The 17850-nt window shown below is 38.1% G+C and overlaps 1 non-coding gene across 1 annotated transcript; it reads left to right on the top strand.

Moving 5' to 3' along the window:
* The first annotated feature begins 16678 nt into the window (after positions 1–16678).
* Positions 16679–16785, top strand: LOC117278251 (small nucleolar RNA R71). The gene has a single exon (XR_004508592.1). It is a non-coding gene; the product is annotated as a small nucleolar RNA R71 (small nucleolar RNA).
* The last annotated feature ends 1065 nt before the right edge of the window (positions 16786–17850 follow it).

Here is a 17850-nt window from a genome sequence, read left to right as displayed (position 1 = left end):
CCTTAACCGGAGCATATGTGTGTATATCTCCTTGACCGGAGCATATATATATATATATATATATATAATGGACCTCACCAAATAGGTTAGTATAATTCAAATCAGGAAAAGCTCACAGATACACTGGCTTCTTGCCATATATTATGCACGATTTCATGAGGAAATTTTATAGAAATGTCGGGGCGTACGGCCCGATCCCATCATAATTTGTGCACTGTCGAGGGTCGAACAGCATGAACCATAGATGCATCTATTAAACTGCTAAGGCAAACGCCCGCTCCCATGAGAGTGTGGTACATAAATCCTTCCGAGGCGAACGACCCGATCCCATTAGAATAAGAAGCTTAAACGGGTCCTTGACCCCCACTCACGAATAAACGTGTGAGTTATAAAATTTTGTAAGGAAAACCTTTCAATGAAAATGCATGGCGCGTGAGAAATCCGTAGGAGGAACACCATTATTCCGCGGCAAATCATGAAACTTATTAAATCTCTAAAAATGCGAGTCTATCACTCTACGCATGTCTAGTCTCAAGTCGTAAAGCGAAATAAAGGAATTAAACGAGAAGGATAACCCATATAATACAAGTATAGCATGGTGTGGACCTAAGTCTACCCGGACAATGACATAGATCTAGCTACGTACGAACTCTCGTCACCTCGTGCTTACGTAGCCCCCGCAACATGTAACAAATATCAATTACAACACCTAGGGGTAGTTTCCCCCTCACAGAGTTAGACATGATATTTACCTCGCTCCGAAGTTCCATAACCGGTTCCAAAGCCCCTCTAACACCTCAAACTAATGCCCGCCTATCCAAAACTAGTCAAACAATGTGCAAACTAATGAAAATGCATTCTAATACTCATAACAAATCAATTTAGACAAATTTCCAACTCCGCTCAAAAAGTCGATAAAGCAACCCTCGGGCCCACGTGCCCGGATTCCGAAAATTTTCGAAGATAAACATTACCCATAATATTACGAACTCAAATATATGATTTATTCTCAATTCCATGCCCAAATTCGTGGTCAATATCCAAAAATATAAATTTCTAGGTTTTTTTTCGAAATCCCAAACTTTTACTAATTTCCATGTTTAAATCCATTCATTTACCATATTTTTAACTTGGAATAGGTGGAAATCACTTACCTTGTGATTGATGCAGGAAATAGTGCTCCAAAATCGATCCAAGATCGGCTCCCATGGAGGAAATGAAATGAAAGATGGTCAAATTCCCGTTTTAAACTTCACTGCCCAGGTCCGCCCTTCTTCGTGATCACGGAAAGACCATCGCTATCGCGAAGGCCAAAGAAACACTGCCTCCAATTTCCTCTTCGCGTTTGCGTTATCTTGGTTGTATTCGCGAACATTTATGACCACCACCCTTCGTGTTCGCGTTCCACCAGCCGCGTTTACGAAGCCCAACTGCTCCAGGCCCCACTCCCTCTTCCTTCTACCCGTTCGCGGCAGCTCTCCCGCGTTCACGTAGGCTATTCCAGACCCTCTTCCGTGTTCGCGGCGCCCGTGCCGCATTCGCAATGAACAACCATCAGCAGCCCAAAAATCCTCCCTTAGCGATCACGGGACTCCCTTCGCGTTCGCGAAGGACAACATCAGAACCAGCAACAACAGCAGCCAAAACAATCCGAATTGATCCGAAACCACCCCGAAACACACCTGAGGCCCATGAGGCCCCGTCCTACCATACCAACCAGTCCCATAACATAACACAAACTTGCTTGAGGCTTCAAATCATATCAAACAATATCGAAATCATGAATCATACCCCAATTCGGGCTTAATGAACTTTAGAACTTTAAACTTCTACATTCGATGCCGAAACCTATCAAATCACGCCCGATTGACCTCAAATTTTACACACAGGTGACATTCGACATTACGGACCTACTCCAACTTCCGGACTCAGAATACGACCCCGATATCAAAAAGTCCACTCCCGATCAAACTTCCCAAAACCTTCAAATTCCAACTTTCGTCAAATGACCCCAAAATGACCTACAGACCTCCAAATCCACATCTGGACGCGCTCCTAAGACCGGAATCACCATACGGAGCTATTCCCGGGCTCGAAATCCCAAACGGACACTGATAGCATTAAAAATATACTTCAACCCAAATTTATGAAATTCTTCCAAAACTCCAACCTTCCACAATAGGCGCTGAAATGCTCCCGGTCATCCAAAACCTGATCCGGACATACGCCCAAGTCCAAAATCATCATACGAACCTGTTGGAACCTTTCAATCTTGATTCCGAGGCCGTTTACTCAAAAATAAACCTTAATAAATTCTTCCAACTTAAAGCTTCCGAAATGAGAGTTTTCTTTTCAAATCAACTCCGAACTTTCCGAAATTCAATTCCGACCACGCACACAAGTCATAATACCTGAAGTGAAACTACTCAAGGCTTCAAACCGCCAAACGACGGACTAGAGCTCAAAACGACCGGGCGGGTCGTTACACATAGCAACTGGAATCGTCAAGTTTCGACATCGTATGAGAAATTTATTGTCATTTTACTAATAATTGGGTTGCCAGATATTTTAGATTAATTACGAAATTACCATTGAATTCATATTTAAGAATCTGCATTATTTCCAAATTTAGAAATCAACATATCTCCTTCATTATAAGGTCAAATGGAGTGATTCAAAAGCCTAACTTGACTCAAATTTCATGAGGAATCCATTGAATCATCAAAAGCGAGTTATGGGATCGTTTGGCACAAGAAATGAGGCATAACAGCTGGGCAGAAACATATAATATCGAGGATTTATTTATTTGGTCAAATTTTGAGTTGGGGAGCTCGGACTTGGGTGATTTTGGAGGTAATTTTAATCACATGGATTGGGGTAAGTGTTCTATACTCGATTTTGGTTATATTTCATGAATCCATTTTTATTTTTGGCATTTGATTGATGATTTCAAAGTAAAATTTGGGGATTTTTGTCTAAAATTTCATAAAGTGAATTTTTGAGTTTTAAACATCGATTTATAGTCAGATTTGAGTGAAACTAGTATGGTTGGACTCATATCTGAATGAGTTGTTATATTTTATAAGTTTTGTCAGATTCCGAGTTGCGGGCCCGGGTTTGACTTTTTAGTTGACTTTGGGCTTTTAATTAAAGATTTCACCTTTATCTATTAAGTTTGTTTCCTTTGGAATTATTTAATGTTCTTGAGTTGCTTTTGGCTAGTTTCAATCTGTTCGGAGGTCGGTACGCGCGTGATGGTATTTCTAGAGTATTGTTTGGCTTGCTCGGTATTGGGTTCAGCTTGTTCGAGGTAAGTAACACTTCTAAACTTGGTGATGAGGGTATGAATCCCTGATCATACGTGTTATGTGTTGGTGTTGACGCACATGCTAGGTGACGGGCGTGTGGGCGTGCACCATATGAATTATGACTCGGTTGATTCTGTAGTACTATGTAGCTACCTAATCTTGTGTCTATCCATGAAATTTCTACGTGCTACATTAATTGATCTGTGATCCATGTTAGAAACCATATTTAGGCCATATGCTTATTCCATTGGGACCCACTGAGGCCGTTTCTGCTGTTGAATTATTTGCTTAAATTGCAATTACATACTCAGTTATATTCATTCCTTCGCATATCATATCTCAGTGTCACTTATCCTTTGTTGTCACATCATGATATCATTGTTTGGGCTGATTAGCATGAGATTTGTGATCCCGATAGGTTGGAAAGATTGATGACTGATTTGGGGCCTGAGAGACGTGTTGTGAGAGATATTGTGGATCGGGTTGCACGCCGCAGCAGGCCATATTGAATATATATATATATATAATTATTATACGGATCGGGCTGCACGCCGTAGCAGGGCTTATAGGCTTTATTATTATATATGGGATCGGGCAGCATGCCGCAGCAGGTTTTATTGATTGATGATGAGATCGGGTTGCACGCCGCAGCAGGCCATGTTGGCTTATATTAGCGCTTGGGCAGGATCCGCCCGTCTAGAGTCTGACACACTAGCAGTAATCGCAGGTACCGTACAATGCTGAGTCATTGAACGTGATAAGTGGGAGTACGAGACAGTGAGATTGAGTACTCTAAGAGTATGAGTACATAAGTTCATCACTGTGATGCATTGCATTGGACATGCATACTTGACATACATGCATACAGATGCATTTCCTCATGCTACACGGTTTGTGACATTCATGATTTCACATGCACATTGACATATAGGCATAGAGATGTACTTTCCTCATGCCATCTGAGATTGAAATATTTTATCTGTTGCTGAAAGTTTTTGGGCAAAATCACAGTTTTCTGATACACTCATATTTTGATGATTTCGGTGAAAGATTTGGATTTTACTGTTATATACCTGAAAAACATGCCTATTTTTCATAACTGCGAACGAGCTGAGCATCATATCTTTGAGTTATTACTTGTCATGTGTTTTATTATATTATTACGAGTTATTCTTGGCTATTGGTGTTGGACTCTGACCATTGTCCAAGCTCGTCACTACCTTCAAACTAAGGTTAGGTTTGTTACTTATTGAGTACATGATGTCGGTTGTACTCATACTACACTTCTGCACCTTGCGTTCAAATTTTGGTGTTGATGTTGTTGTGTATGGCGAGAGCTGGCATGGAAGATGTACCTATATTCCGATTATAGCTACATTTTATTCTTGGTAGCTTTAGATTTATAAATCTGCTTATGTAATTTTCAAACATATGATATATTTATTTCATATCAGCTTTGTAAACTCTAAGTCTTAGAAGCTCATGATTTGTACTACCAGTCCTTGGGGAGTTGTATAAAATTCAATTATTTTATTTTTTACTCTTATCATTATCATTATATTATGGTTTATTGTTAGTTGGCTTACCTAGTGGGTTGGGTTAGGTGTCATCAGGACTAATTGGATTTTGGGTCATGACAAGTTGATAGTTAGAATTTCGGGATTTTTGCTCATTCTCTTATATATTGAATCTTATACTTGGAGAGGGGCGATTTTGCTTGGAGATTTTCATATAATACTTTGGGGTAAGTGAGTTTTACTCATTTTTGGTATAATTTCAAGAATCTACATGGATTATTAACGCCTAAAAAAAATGGAATTTTGGGATGAAATTTGTGGATTTTGCCTACAATTTAAGCGAATGAAATTGAGGTTTTGAGCAATGATATAGACGTGGATTTGAAAGCAAAATACATATTTAGACTCGCAGGGTTATGGGTGATCAGGATCTACCCCTTGACTCAGATTTTTACCATGTAGGCCTAGGATTGACTTTTGTTGACTTTTTGAGATATATATATTAAAGATTGAAACTTTACTATTTGGAATTGATTCTTATAGCTTTATTTAATGTTATTGAGTTGTATTTGGCTATGTTCGAGCCGTTGAAGGTGATTTCTAAGGGAAAGGTGATGTTGGAAGGTTGATTTGGGTTTGTCAAGGCAAGTATCTTACCTAATCTTGTTGTGAGGGAATAACCCTTAAGATATAATCTTATTTGTCTAATTGTATGTGTGAGAAGCGACGAATATGCGAGGTGACGAGCGTATATACGGGTGTTATGTATGATTCATGATTGGAGTAGTCTATAGGCTGTATCATGCCTTGTTTCGAATACTGCTCTTCCTGCTATCATGCTTTATATCTTTGTATGACAACATAAACTTCTTGAATCATGCTAGAGATCATGTGTAAATCTTGATTTCCTGTTTGGACATGATACTCGTTATTGTATGTCGTACTCTCCTAACCTGAGTTATAGTTATACACTTCGCACATGCATACATCTTAGCATGCTATTTCATCAGTACATGAGTATGGGATTTGATGATGGACTAAGTTGACAGCACTTGAGTGGTTCGTGCGGGTTGAGTTATTAAAGCACGTGAGTTGTCCGTGCGGTTGTTATGATTATGGAACGTGAGTTGTCCATGCAGCTTGTGGATAAGGATCCATACCCCTATGGTCACCCTCTTATGTTTCTCTCTTGATGGCGTACACGCGGATTATGAAAAACGAATCGGTGGTTGGACTTTGTGTATCTTCTCTATATGCAAACTCTTTGAATGAATACATGATTTTTATCGCATATCTTTATGCTAGCTACGGAATATATACATGCCTTTATTACATATCTTCTCTATATGCTACTTTAATTGATGAAATGATTCACGGTATAAATCTTCTCTATATATTAGTTCGTATAACTTGACTTGTTTATCTGTGCATATCTTCTCTATATGCAAATATTGACGGTTATTTGATATTTCATGCATATCTTCTCTATATGAAATTGCTGACGGTTATTCGATATTTGCATATCTTCTCTATAAGCTACATGATTTAAGAATTGATTCACAGTATATATCTTTTCTATATGTCAACTTGGGTAACTTGGCTTGCTTATTTATGCATATCTTCTTTATATGCAATTGTGATGATTTAATGATGTTAGGAGCATATCTTCCCTATATGTTGAGTTGTTAAACTGGCACGGAACCTGCGCATATTTTATATATATATAATTTTTGACGAGTTATTTGTTATGAAACGCATATCTTCTCTATATGTTGAACAGTTAGTTTGGTTATAATGCTTGTGTATATCTTCTATATGTGCACCAATGGCCTTATCTATACTTCACGCTTAGATTTTGATAATGTTGTTGTATACATGTTTAAATTATTGAGCTGTACAGGTTAAGTAAAATGAGTATCTTTTGACTTAAAACTTCGTCGCTACTTCACCTAGGCTAGTATTGATACTTACTGAGTACATAAGGTCAGTTGTACTCATACTATACTTTTATACCTTGCATGCAGGTTTCGTGGCTGAGCTAATGTAGATGGTGATGGCTAGCATTGAGATGTGCCAGCATTCCAGATTCAAGCTACCACTTGTTCATGGTAGTTTAGGACTTATAATTTTGTTTATTAAACATCAAACATATGTTGTATTTGTTCTTCGTATCCGAGTTATATCTTAATCTCAGCCGCTCATGACTTGTACTACCAATCCTTGAAATATTATATGGAATTCAACAATCTTATTTAATGATTGTTGATGATCTTTCATTTGTTGTTCGGCTTATCTAGAGAGATGAGTTAGGTGCCATCACGACTTGGTGGGATTTTGGGTCGTCACAGGAAATTAAATAGAAATGGCGGATTACGTTTCACTTATGGAACACGTCACCACGATTTTGAAATAGGGTGTCATACACGCTTCTTTTCCACGCCGAGTCCTCTACGATTTCTCGAATATTCATCAATAATTATTTAAAAAGTGGGGGACGCAGAAAGTGCCTTGGAGCTTCCAAAACTCTATCCTTGTCCTTGATGCTATCATTCCCCTCTTCTTGAAAAGAATTCGTCCCCGAATTCGATCCTACATCAAACAAAGACAAGTCAGCAACATTGAATGTAGCACTTACTTGGAACTCACCAGGTAGGTCTAGCTTGTAAGCATTGTCTCCAATCCTTTCAAGGACTTGAAATGGGCCATCTCCTCTAGGGTGCAACTTTGACTTCCTTTTGGAGGGAAATCTCTCCTTTCTAAAGTAAACCCAAACTAAATCTCCAGGTTTAAAAATTACTTGTTTTCGACCCTTATTCTCTCTCAAGGCAGTTTGCTCATTTTTCTTCTCAATTGCAAGCCTTGTTTGTTCATGAATTTTTTTCATCATCTCAGCCTTTGTCCTACCATCAAGATTAACAATATCATTAGTAGGTAATGGTAATAAATCAAGGGGAGTGAAGGGATTAAAACCATAAACAACCTCAAAAGGAGACATACCTGTAGAAGAATGGATTGTTCTATTGTAAGCAAATTCAATCATAGGTAAGTGAGCCTCCCAAGAAGTTAATTTACCTTTCAAAACAGCCCTCAACATGTTTCTTAAGGTTCTATTAACTACTTCAGTTTGTCCATCAGTTTGTGGGTGACAAGAAGTAGAAAACAACAATTTAGCGCCTAACTTCCCCTAAAACACACGCCAAAAGTGGCTCAAAAACTTAGCATCCCTATCAGTAATAATAGTTCTAGGTATACCATGCAATTTGACAACTTCTTTTACAAAAAGATCAGCAACATGTGAAGCATAATTAGTCTTTAAACAAGGAATAAAACGAGCCATTTTGGAGAACCTATCTACCACAACATATATACTATCCTTACCATACCTTGTTCTAGGCAAACCTAACACAAAATCCATAGAAATATCAATCCAAGGTGAAGTAGGAACAGGTAGTGGCGTTTAAAGACCATGTGGTAACACTTTAGATTTAGCTTGTTTACATTCCAAACATTATGCACATATTGTTTCAACATCTTTTCTCATTCAAGGCCAAAAGAAATTTTCAGCAAGTATGTCTAGCGTCTTTGGGACTCCAAAGTGACCCATAAGCCCTCCACAATGTGCTTCCCTTACAAATACTTCACGTAAAGAGCAATTAGGGATACACAACTTATTTTCCTTAAAGAGAAACCCATCTTGGAGGTTAAACCTCTCAAAAGGACCCAACTTACAATCTGCAAAAATCTTTCCAAAATCAACATCATTAGCATAAAGTCCCTTGATTTGATCAAAACCCATCAATTTAGAAGTCAGAGTAGAAACTAAGACATACCTTCTTGAAAGTGCATCCGCAACAACATTCTCTTTCCCTTGATTGTAAGAAATTACATAAGGAAAAGTTTCAATGAATTCAACCCACTTAGCATGCCTTCTACTAAGCTTACCTTGACTCTTCAAGTATTTCAAGGATTCATGGTCAGTTTTAATGACAAACTCTCTTGGCCACAAGTAATGTTGCCATGTGGCTAAAGCCTTTACCAAAGCATATAGCTCTTTGTCATAAGTGGAATAGTTCAATGTGGCTCCACTCAACTTCTCACTAAAGTGGGCAATAGGTTTAGAATCTTGCATCAAAACAGCACCTATACCTTTGCCAGAATCATCACATTCAATTTCAAAAGATTTAGAAAAATCAGGCAATTGTAACAATGGAGCAGAACATAACTTTTCTTTCAACAAGTTAAAATCATCATCTTGTTCTTTTCCCCATGTAAAAATCTTATCCCTTTTAATAACTTCAGTTAAAGGAGAAGCAATGGTGCTAAAGTCTCTCACAAACCTCCTATAAAAACTAGCAAGTCCATGAAAACTCCTAACTTCAGTTACACTCTTAGGTTTTGGCCATTCTTTTATTGCATTAATTTTCTCTTCATCAACCTCAACTCCTTTAGAACTAACCACAAAACCCAAAAAAATCACACGATCCACACAAAAAGTACACTTTTTAAGATTAGCAAATAAGAGTTGCTTTCTAAGAACTTCAAAAACTTGTTTTAGGTGTTCTACATGCTCTTCTAAAGTGTTAGAAAAGATCAAGATATCATCGAAGTACACCACAACAAATTTTCCATGAAAATCCTTAAAGATATGATTCATTAATCTCATGAAAGTGCTAGGTGCATTAGTCAAGCCAAAAGGCATAACTAAACCACTCATAAAGCCCATATTTGGTCTTAAAAGCAGTTTTCCATTCATCTCCAGGATTCATTCGAATCTGATTGTAACCACTTTTTAGATCAATTTTAGAAAAGATTTTAGATCCATGTAATTGATCCAACATGTCATCAAGACGAGGAATAGGATGGCGATACTTTACTGTTATCTTGTTGATTGCTCTACAATCCACGCACATCCTCCAAGTTCCATCCTTTTTGGGTACCAATAGGACGGGAACAGAGCAAGGGCTCATGCTCTCTCTCACAAAACCTTTCTCAAGCAGCTCCTCAACTTGCCTTTGAAGCTCTTTTGTCTCTTCTGGATTACTCCTATAAGCAGGCCTATTTGGGATTTGTGATCCAGGCACGAAATCAATTTGATGCTCAATGCCACGTAAAGGTGGCAATCCATTAGGAATATCTTCAGGAAAGACATCTTCAAAATCCTGCAAAAGAGAAGAAATACTACTTGGCAAAGAAGAAGTTAGTAACTCAGAATTAATCAAAACTTCTTTGTAAGTAAGTAGTATTATGGGCAACCCCTCTTTTCTTGCATTTAAACACTCTTTGGCTTTTATATAAAAACTCTCTTTTTTATTTCCTTAGCCTCTTTCCTCTCACCAAGACTTTCTATTTTTTCATTCAAGCCCCTTTTTATCTCTTCTCTCAAATTGTTGCCCTCTCTCTCTCTTTCTCTCGGCCATCTCTCTTTTTTTTCAACTCTTGGCCTCCTTTCTTTTCTTTTTCCTCAAGCTCACTTTTTATCCCTCCCCTTGGTTTTCCCATTGTTTCCCTTAATCTCTTTTGATCTTCAAACACTTGAGAAGGAGATAAAGGTGCAAGAGTAAATTTCCTGCCATTTAGCTCAAGAGAATATCTATTCTTCCTTCCATCATGAAAAACATTCCTATCATACTGCCAAGGACGACCCAGTAAGATATGACAAGCTTGCATAGGGACTATGTCACAAAGAATATCATCCTCATATCTACCAACATTGAATGAAATCATGCATTGTTTGTTTACCTTTAGTTCACCACTATCATTTAACCATTGGAGTCTATAGGGAGTAGGGTGTTTCATGCATGCAAGTCCCAATTTTTCCACAAAGTATGAACTCACCACATTAGCACAACTACCACTATCAATGATCATAGAACAAGTTTTCCCCTTTATCCCACACCTAGTATGGAATATATTCTCCCTTTGTTCTTCACTATTGCTTCCCAAATTGATAGTCATAATCCTCCTAACTACCCCAATCATGCCATCATTAGGTAGTTCTATATCATCATCATTATTCACATCTCCCTCTTCTTCTCCCTCACTTTTTTCACTCTCATATCCTCCATCTTCTCTAAGAATGATGTTTCTTCTACTTGGACATTCATGTATCATATGCCCCCTTCCTTTACATTTATGACACTGAATAGAACTAGAAGGTGTAAAAGGTTACGAAGTCACTGCCACAAGAAGGACAAAGTCCCAACAAGGATACAAAATGATCAAGAAATCTGCACAAGTGGGCGAGTTAGCAAATATCATGCAATACTTGATATAACACGAGTACAAAAATATAAATTGAAGACAAAGAAAACAAAAGCTCAAGTTATTTCAAAACATTACAGCAAGTAAAAAGAGTACAACTTGGATTTTATACACAAACCTTTATGTTTTACTATAAAACAGTTCAACCACAACTTGAGGACGTTCGAACCATCTACGCCATAGACCAACCAAATCCTTCCACTTCCTCATGAACTAAAATGTAGAATCACTAATGACATAGAACTACCGTGAGTCTCGACACCATCCAATGCAATCTCAGATCATAGCCATATACAAATCCGTGAATCCTCAAATACCACATATGAATCTTGAACTCATTAGAACCTTCTCGAGAGTCATCCACTCTGCTAATCTCCAGTGCACCGCAAAATGAGCCAAATGACTTGTGCTCCATTAACACACAAACGCCTAAAGAAGTAACCACACCTTCGAGCAACGAGTGAATCCCTACTCTTTACACACTACATCCACCATGAATAGCGAACTTGGATCATTGCAAGATTTCCATATGCTTGTAAAGTATAGTACATCATGAATCTGGAAATTTCCTTCCCCGCACCATCTCAAGTCAGCCTACTCCAAGTCATAGCTGATCTACAATTATGCTCTAGACCCAAACTGATATAACACATGACCATGAAGGTCGTCGATAATAGACTCCCCCACTACCCTTGAAGCCATAGTACATAACATCCGATAATCCATAATACTCTTACTCCAAACTGCCATGATCCTGCACTATAATTAAGCTAAATTATTCAGAAGCCCATTGATGAGCTCGGAACACACACTTAAATTATGCTCGCTAGTCAAAGATAGTATAGTATAATATCGTATCCACATGGAATGGAGTTAAACAGTATTTTCGTAGTTTCTAACTTGATTGCTATCCAGAAGAATCAACAATTGAGATTTATATGATAAATAACTAAACTTTACTAAGAATCTAAAGCTATTGACTATTGACTATCGCAACAAAGGTAAGCAAGGAAGTTATCAGTGGGAGGAAATAGGGGTCGATAGGATAGGTGCAAGATAATTGCTTGGGATGTAACTCTAGATAATTCACTTCTAATGTTCAAGTGAGTCTCTCGAATTCACTCAATTATTAGTTCAAACGTTCAGCAAAACCCCCTCTCTCGATTAAGTTTTAACCTCACAAGATGAATCAATTTAAGCACGTGAAGATATGCAAGAATGCGTACTGGATTGGTCTTTAGGAGAACCTCTCTCGATTATCCTCCTAACTAGGTTTAATCAATGATTCAACTACCCTCTTTCGATTACTTAGAAGAAATAATGAACTCAACCAACAATATAATGCAAAGATATGACAAGTTATGCCTCTCTCGATTACATGAACAAGTGAGTATAGATGCAACAATTATATCATTCAAAACGCTTCAATACATAAAACTAGAGTTATAATCCACAAACAATCATCAATACACCAAATCCATCAAACCCTAAAGAGAACTACTCCATAGATATGGAGTAATTCATCATAAATATAATAAAAATATAGAAAACATAAATTCAAACCAAACTCGGGTCTTGAGTGAGGAAGGAATGACAAAATCTTTGTGCTTTTGCTCCTCCAACTCCTCCTTAGCTTCCTTAGGTCTAAAGTATATCAAAAGTTCAGAAAATAATATTTTCCATGTATTTATACCAAGTAGGGTTGGGCCCAGACAAAATCACCTTCTCCAAGCCGAAATAGGATTGTCATTCTGTAAAAATTGCACAGGCACGCCGCATGGGGCGACGCACCATACAGGGCATTAACGAGGAAATCCTGTGAGCTAGTTCTAACAGGTAGTAGAAAATTTGCATAGCCGCGTCGCGCCGCACTAGTGAGGCTTTCTCAGAGTACGAATATTTCTTGCGTTTTGACGTCCAAACTTGGCCCTCGACCCCCGAACACGATCTCGGCTTAATCCCCTGGGCTTTTACTAAAACTTTAAAGCTCCAAATCACTCAAATTCATTTCATCACATCTACATAGCCCGGAATCACTCCTACAAGGCATACAACACACAATTAGTGCAAAACACTATCAATTAAAGCTCAATATGAATAAAGTGCAGTAAATTGAAGTACAATAAGCGACTAAAATACGAGATTATAGCCTACCATCAACACCCCATACTTAAACCATTGCTCTTCCTCGATTAATCAAACTACACTTCACATAGACATGAATTTTTTCAACAATTCTAATAATTCATCACGCCAAGAATATTTAAAACAGATTAAGCACAATACCGTAACATCCTTACCTCAATATTTGACTCAAAAGCACCACACATTATTTATACCTCGCTCACTTACTCTAACATAGAGGCCAACGACATTACCTTTCCTTCATGAATCAAGTGCCCTCACACAACAATAGAGAGTAGTTCCACACACAATAAAACTTAAGAACAATTAGGAACTCAATATAGAAAGAATTCGCCCACTCTCCAAAAACAACATTCATATGCCACAAAAGACGTACCATAAGCTTGCTCGTAATGTACTACTCTACTAATTGAGCTCATTCAGTCAAGGATCAAGTAGGACTTTATTTGATTGTAATGCAAGTTGCGGGACGGGTAGGATACAATTGGATATAATAGTGACTACACCTCCCTAAGCACTTTAATACATACACTTAACCGTTCAAAACCCCACACTTATGTCAAACCATAACTCCACCTTCAAATCAACATATATCAACTCCCAACTTCTTTAAGCACAATTACATCAAGATTCACCACTATCAAAGAATATTTTGCACAATAATACACTATTTTTTCTTTCTTTATTTTTTCAATTCAAGTGGCTCTTACTCTTTAAACAGTGCACCTTTCTCCTTATTTAATTAGTTCTACTCAAAAGCCAAACCAACCACCCCACACTTTAACTTTTACACAGTTCATAACAAATTCAAGTACTCCCGAGAGGTACAAGGTTCAAATAGATGGTCAATTCAAATAGATAGTTAGGGCTTGTAATGTGGTTTCCAAAGAAATAGGATTACATGCTCAAAGGGGTTAACTAAGATACATAACAATTAGGTGAGTTATGCTTATAACTGGCTCAACAAAGAAATGCCTAGATCACTTCCAAGACTGAACAAAATACCATTTCGCTTTGCAAACACACGGGGCAAATTATAGACATCAAATATAATGCACAGAATAACTTGAAACCTCACACTCACATGGCACCTAACTCATTCAGGATCAGACTCATCACGACACTCTAGTCAAAGCAGTTAAGTAAAGTTAAGATCAACCAATTTAAGGTTCTTATACAAGAGTCAAAAACTGAGCCTAAGCGCCACAATTAAAGCACTTAATTGTCTCAAGGCATAATAGAGTCAAGAGACATTGCTTTCAATTAAAATCATAGCACAAGGCTTCCTACTCTTAACAAAAATAAAAACTAACTACATACGGTTCAAACCAAACCCTTGAAAAAAAATCGCGACACAAAGAAAAACCAAGGGGGAATTAATACACTACCTAATGAAAGAAAGTTTTTTTGTCTTTTTTTTTTTACTTTAATCCCTAAAAAAACCCGTCGTATGATATCCATCGTCTGGAAAAATCAATTTTTTTCAATTTTTATGGTTTTTTCAAATTCTTTTGAATCTCTAACTCCTAAAACTAACAAAACTAACACATATACATACAACATAAAACATATCCCCTATCCCACACTTTAAGTTGTGGCATGTCCCTATGACACACAATTGATAAGCATAAGGTAAAAGAAACTTTCCTGAACATTTAGTCGGGGTCTGAGTCAAAGCCGGGCTCCATTACACGCCTTCGGACTAATGCGCACATCCAGTCAGATAGCTTCTTCTCAGCCTTTTTGGGGTACACCCCACATTTATCTTTCTCACTCAATGTAGCCTTATCTTTTGAGCCCTTCACTTTCCATTTAACACTTGCATCTGATTTTTCCTTTTGTGCCCCCTTTTCTACATTCATCTCAAACGTCACCATCTGCTCACCCACTCTAAGCATGAGTTTCCTCTCGTGTATATCCAATATTACTCTACCCGTTGTTAAGAATTATCTTCCTAGGATGAGAGGGACTTCCTTGTTCTCTTCCATATTCACCACTATAAAATCCACAGGAAATACAAACTTATCCACCCGAACTAACACATCTTCCACTATTTCCTCGGGTAATTAGGTCATCTGGTCCGTCAACTGCAAAGATATTGGCACCGACATTTTCTCTCCAATCTCCTTCTCAAGTTTCCTGTAAATAGATAGAGGCATTAAATTAATTGAGGCCCCAGAATCACATAAGAATTTATCAAAATTTATAGTTCATAATGAGCAAGGTATAGTAAAACTCTCTAGATCTCCACACTTTTGTAGAAGTCTATTTTGCAATATAGCACTGCAATTCTCTGTAAGCTTGACCACTGAGGTCTCCTCTATTTTCCTCTTCTTTGTCAGGATCTCCTTCATAAATTTGGCATAAGCAGGCATTTGTGAGAGCACTTCTGTAAATGGTAAGTTTACATGAACCTGTTTCAACACATCCAGAAATCTCCCAAACTGCTTATCCAACTTTTTCCTATATTGATTTTGAGGGAAAGGTAAAGCAGGCATATGCTCGCTCTTCTCACGTTCCTCCCTTCTTGGTTGTTCTTCCTTCTTCTTCTTCTCAGTTTTCATTGGGCCTTTCTTCTTCTTGTTATCATCACGTTTCAGTTGCTCCCCACTTTCTTTTGCAATTATCCCCTCTTTTTGGATTGGGGTGGGATCCTTAAACACTTGCCCAATTCTCAAGGTCACAACATTCACTGTTTCTTTGGGATTTCTCTCAGTATCAGCGGGGAGAGTCCTTGGAATCCTCTCAGACAATAGAGTGGCTAGCTGCCCAACCTGTCTTTCCAAGTTTAGAAAACCAGAGTCTATTTCTTTGATAGCTGCTCCATGTTCCCGTATAGCTGCGCTATGAGTTTCAAGCCTCTCATCTGTTTTCAGAATGAAGGCCTTCATGCGATCTTCTATGCGAGACTGAATAGGCTGTTGAGGCTGAAATTGTTGCCTCTGCTGATTTTGGAATGCTGGAGCTCCTTGTCCTTGGGGTCTATAGTTATTTTGTTGCCATGCATTCGCACTACCTCCAGGTGAACTCCATGAAAAACTGGGGTGCCTCTGACCCATTGCATTAAAATTGTAGTTTCCCACATCATTTATTTCCTCAGTTGAGGCTTGACACTCATGATTAGGGTGTCCTTATCCACATATATCACATGATGTGTGAGGCTCACTTTGTATCGACGCTAAGGTCAACTTCCTTATCTCTTGGGCCATAGCATCAAGTTGTACCTATACAGATGTGTTAGCATCAACCTGGAAAACACCAGTTGATCTTCTTCTTTCAGCACTCTTAGAGGGCCACTGATTTGCATCTTCAGATAACTTGTCAAGAATTGTGACTATCTCCTCTGGAGTCTTCTTCATCAATAGGCCTCCAATTGTATTGCTCAATGTTCTATGTGAGGCCGATGTCAATCCACACCAAAGGTCCCAGAGTTGCATCCAGAGTTCAATTCTGCTATGTTGACATTTTCTAACAATATCCTTAAACCTCTCCCATGCTTCAAAAACGGTTTCATTCTCTTTCTGGCAGAAGTTATGGATTTCTCTACTAAACTTTCCTGTATTAGCTTAGGAGAAATAGTTATCAAGGAATTTTCTGGTCATCTCCTCCCATGTTCTAATCGAACCTGTGGGCAAGCTTTGAAGCCACTACTTTGCATAATCTTTGAGAGAAAAGGGGAATGCCCTTAGATATATTGCATCGTGTGATACACTTTTGTATTGAAAGGTGTTCATAATTTCCTCGAGTCCATTAGATGTGTGTTTGGATCTTCGTTTGGCTTCCCTCTGAAGACACAACAATTCTGAAGGGTTTGAAGCAACCATTACTTTAACTCGAAATTGTTTGTTGCAATTGGAGGTGGTCTAACACTTTATAAACCTTGATTGTAGACCGGTCTGCACCCAATGGTCGATTCTGAGCAATTCTCCGACCTCTCTCTTCTTCATAGATAATCTCTGCATCTCTAATAGTTGCTTCCTCAGCATCCCGTGCAGCTTGTTCTCTTCGTTGGGCTGCCTCTCTTGCAGCCAAATCCACATTATCCTCACCGTTTCTAGCCATATCTTTGGTTGAGGATTGCCCAACATTTTCTAACGTCTCAGTGAGATTTCTTTCCTTCCTCAGCTATTGCAGTTGTTTTTTAATTTTTGGCTCGTATGGTAGCACTTCCTTCGCACAAGTTCTAGTCATGCACCACTCTAAACCTGTAACCTGTGCACAGTCAAAGAACACCAACCATAAAAAGGGAAAAATAAAATAAAAGAAAAAGAAAGATTCCTGAATTAGCACTAAAAACTATTTCAAACACTATTGATTGCCAATCCCCGGCAACGGCGCCAAAATTTGACGAGCTCGGAATACACACTTAAATTATGCTCGCTAGCAAAAGATAGTATAGCATAATATCGTATCCACATGGATTGGATTTAAACAGTATTTTCATAGTTTCTAGCTTGATTTCTATCCAGGAGAATCAACAATTGATATTTATATGATTAATAACTAAAATTTACTAAGAATCTAAAACTATTGACGAATGACTATTGCAACAAAGGTAAGCAAGGAAGTTATCAGTGGGAGAAAATAGGGGTCGATTGGATAGGTGCAAGATAATTGTT

Source organism: Nicotiana tomentosiformis, chromosome 8 (genome assembly GCF_000390325.3).
Source record: "Nicotiana tomentosiformis chromosome 8, ASM39032v3, whole genome shotgun sequence".
NCBI classification, from domain to species: domain Eukaryota; kingdom Viridiplantae; phylum Streptophyta; class Magnoliopsida; order Solanales; family Solanaceae; genus Nicotiana; species Nicotiana tomentosiformis.
This window is presented reverse-complemented; position numbering and strand designations above follow the sequence as displayed.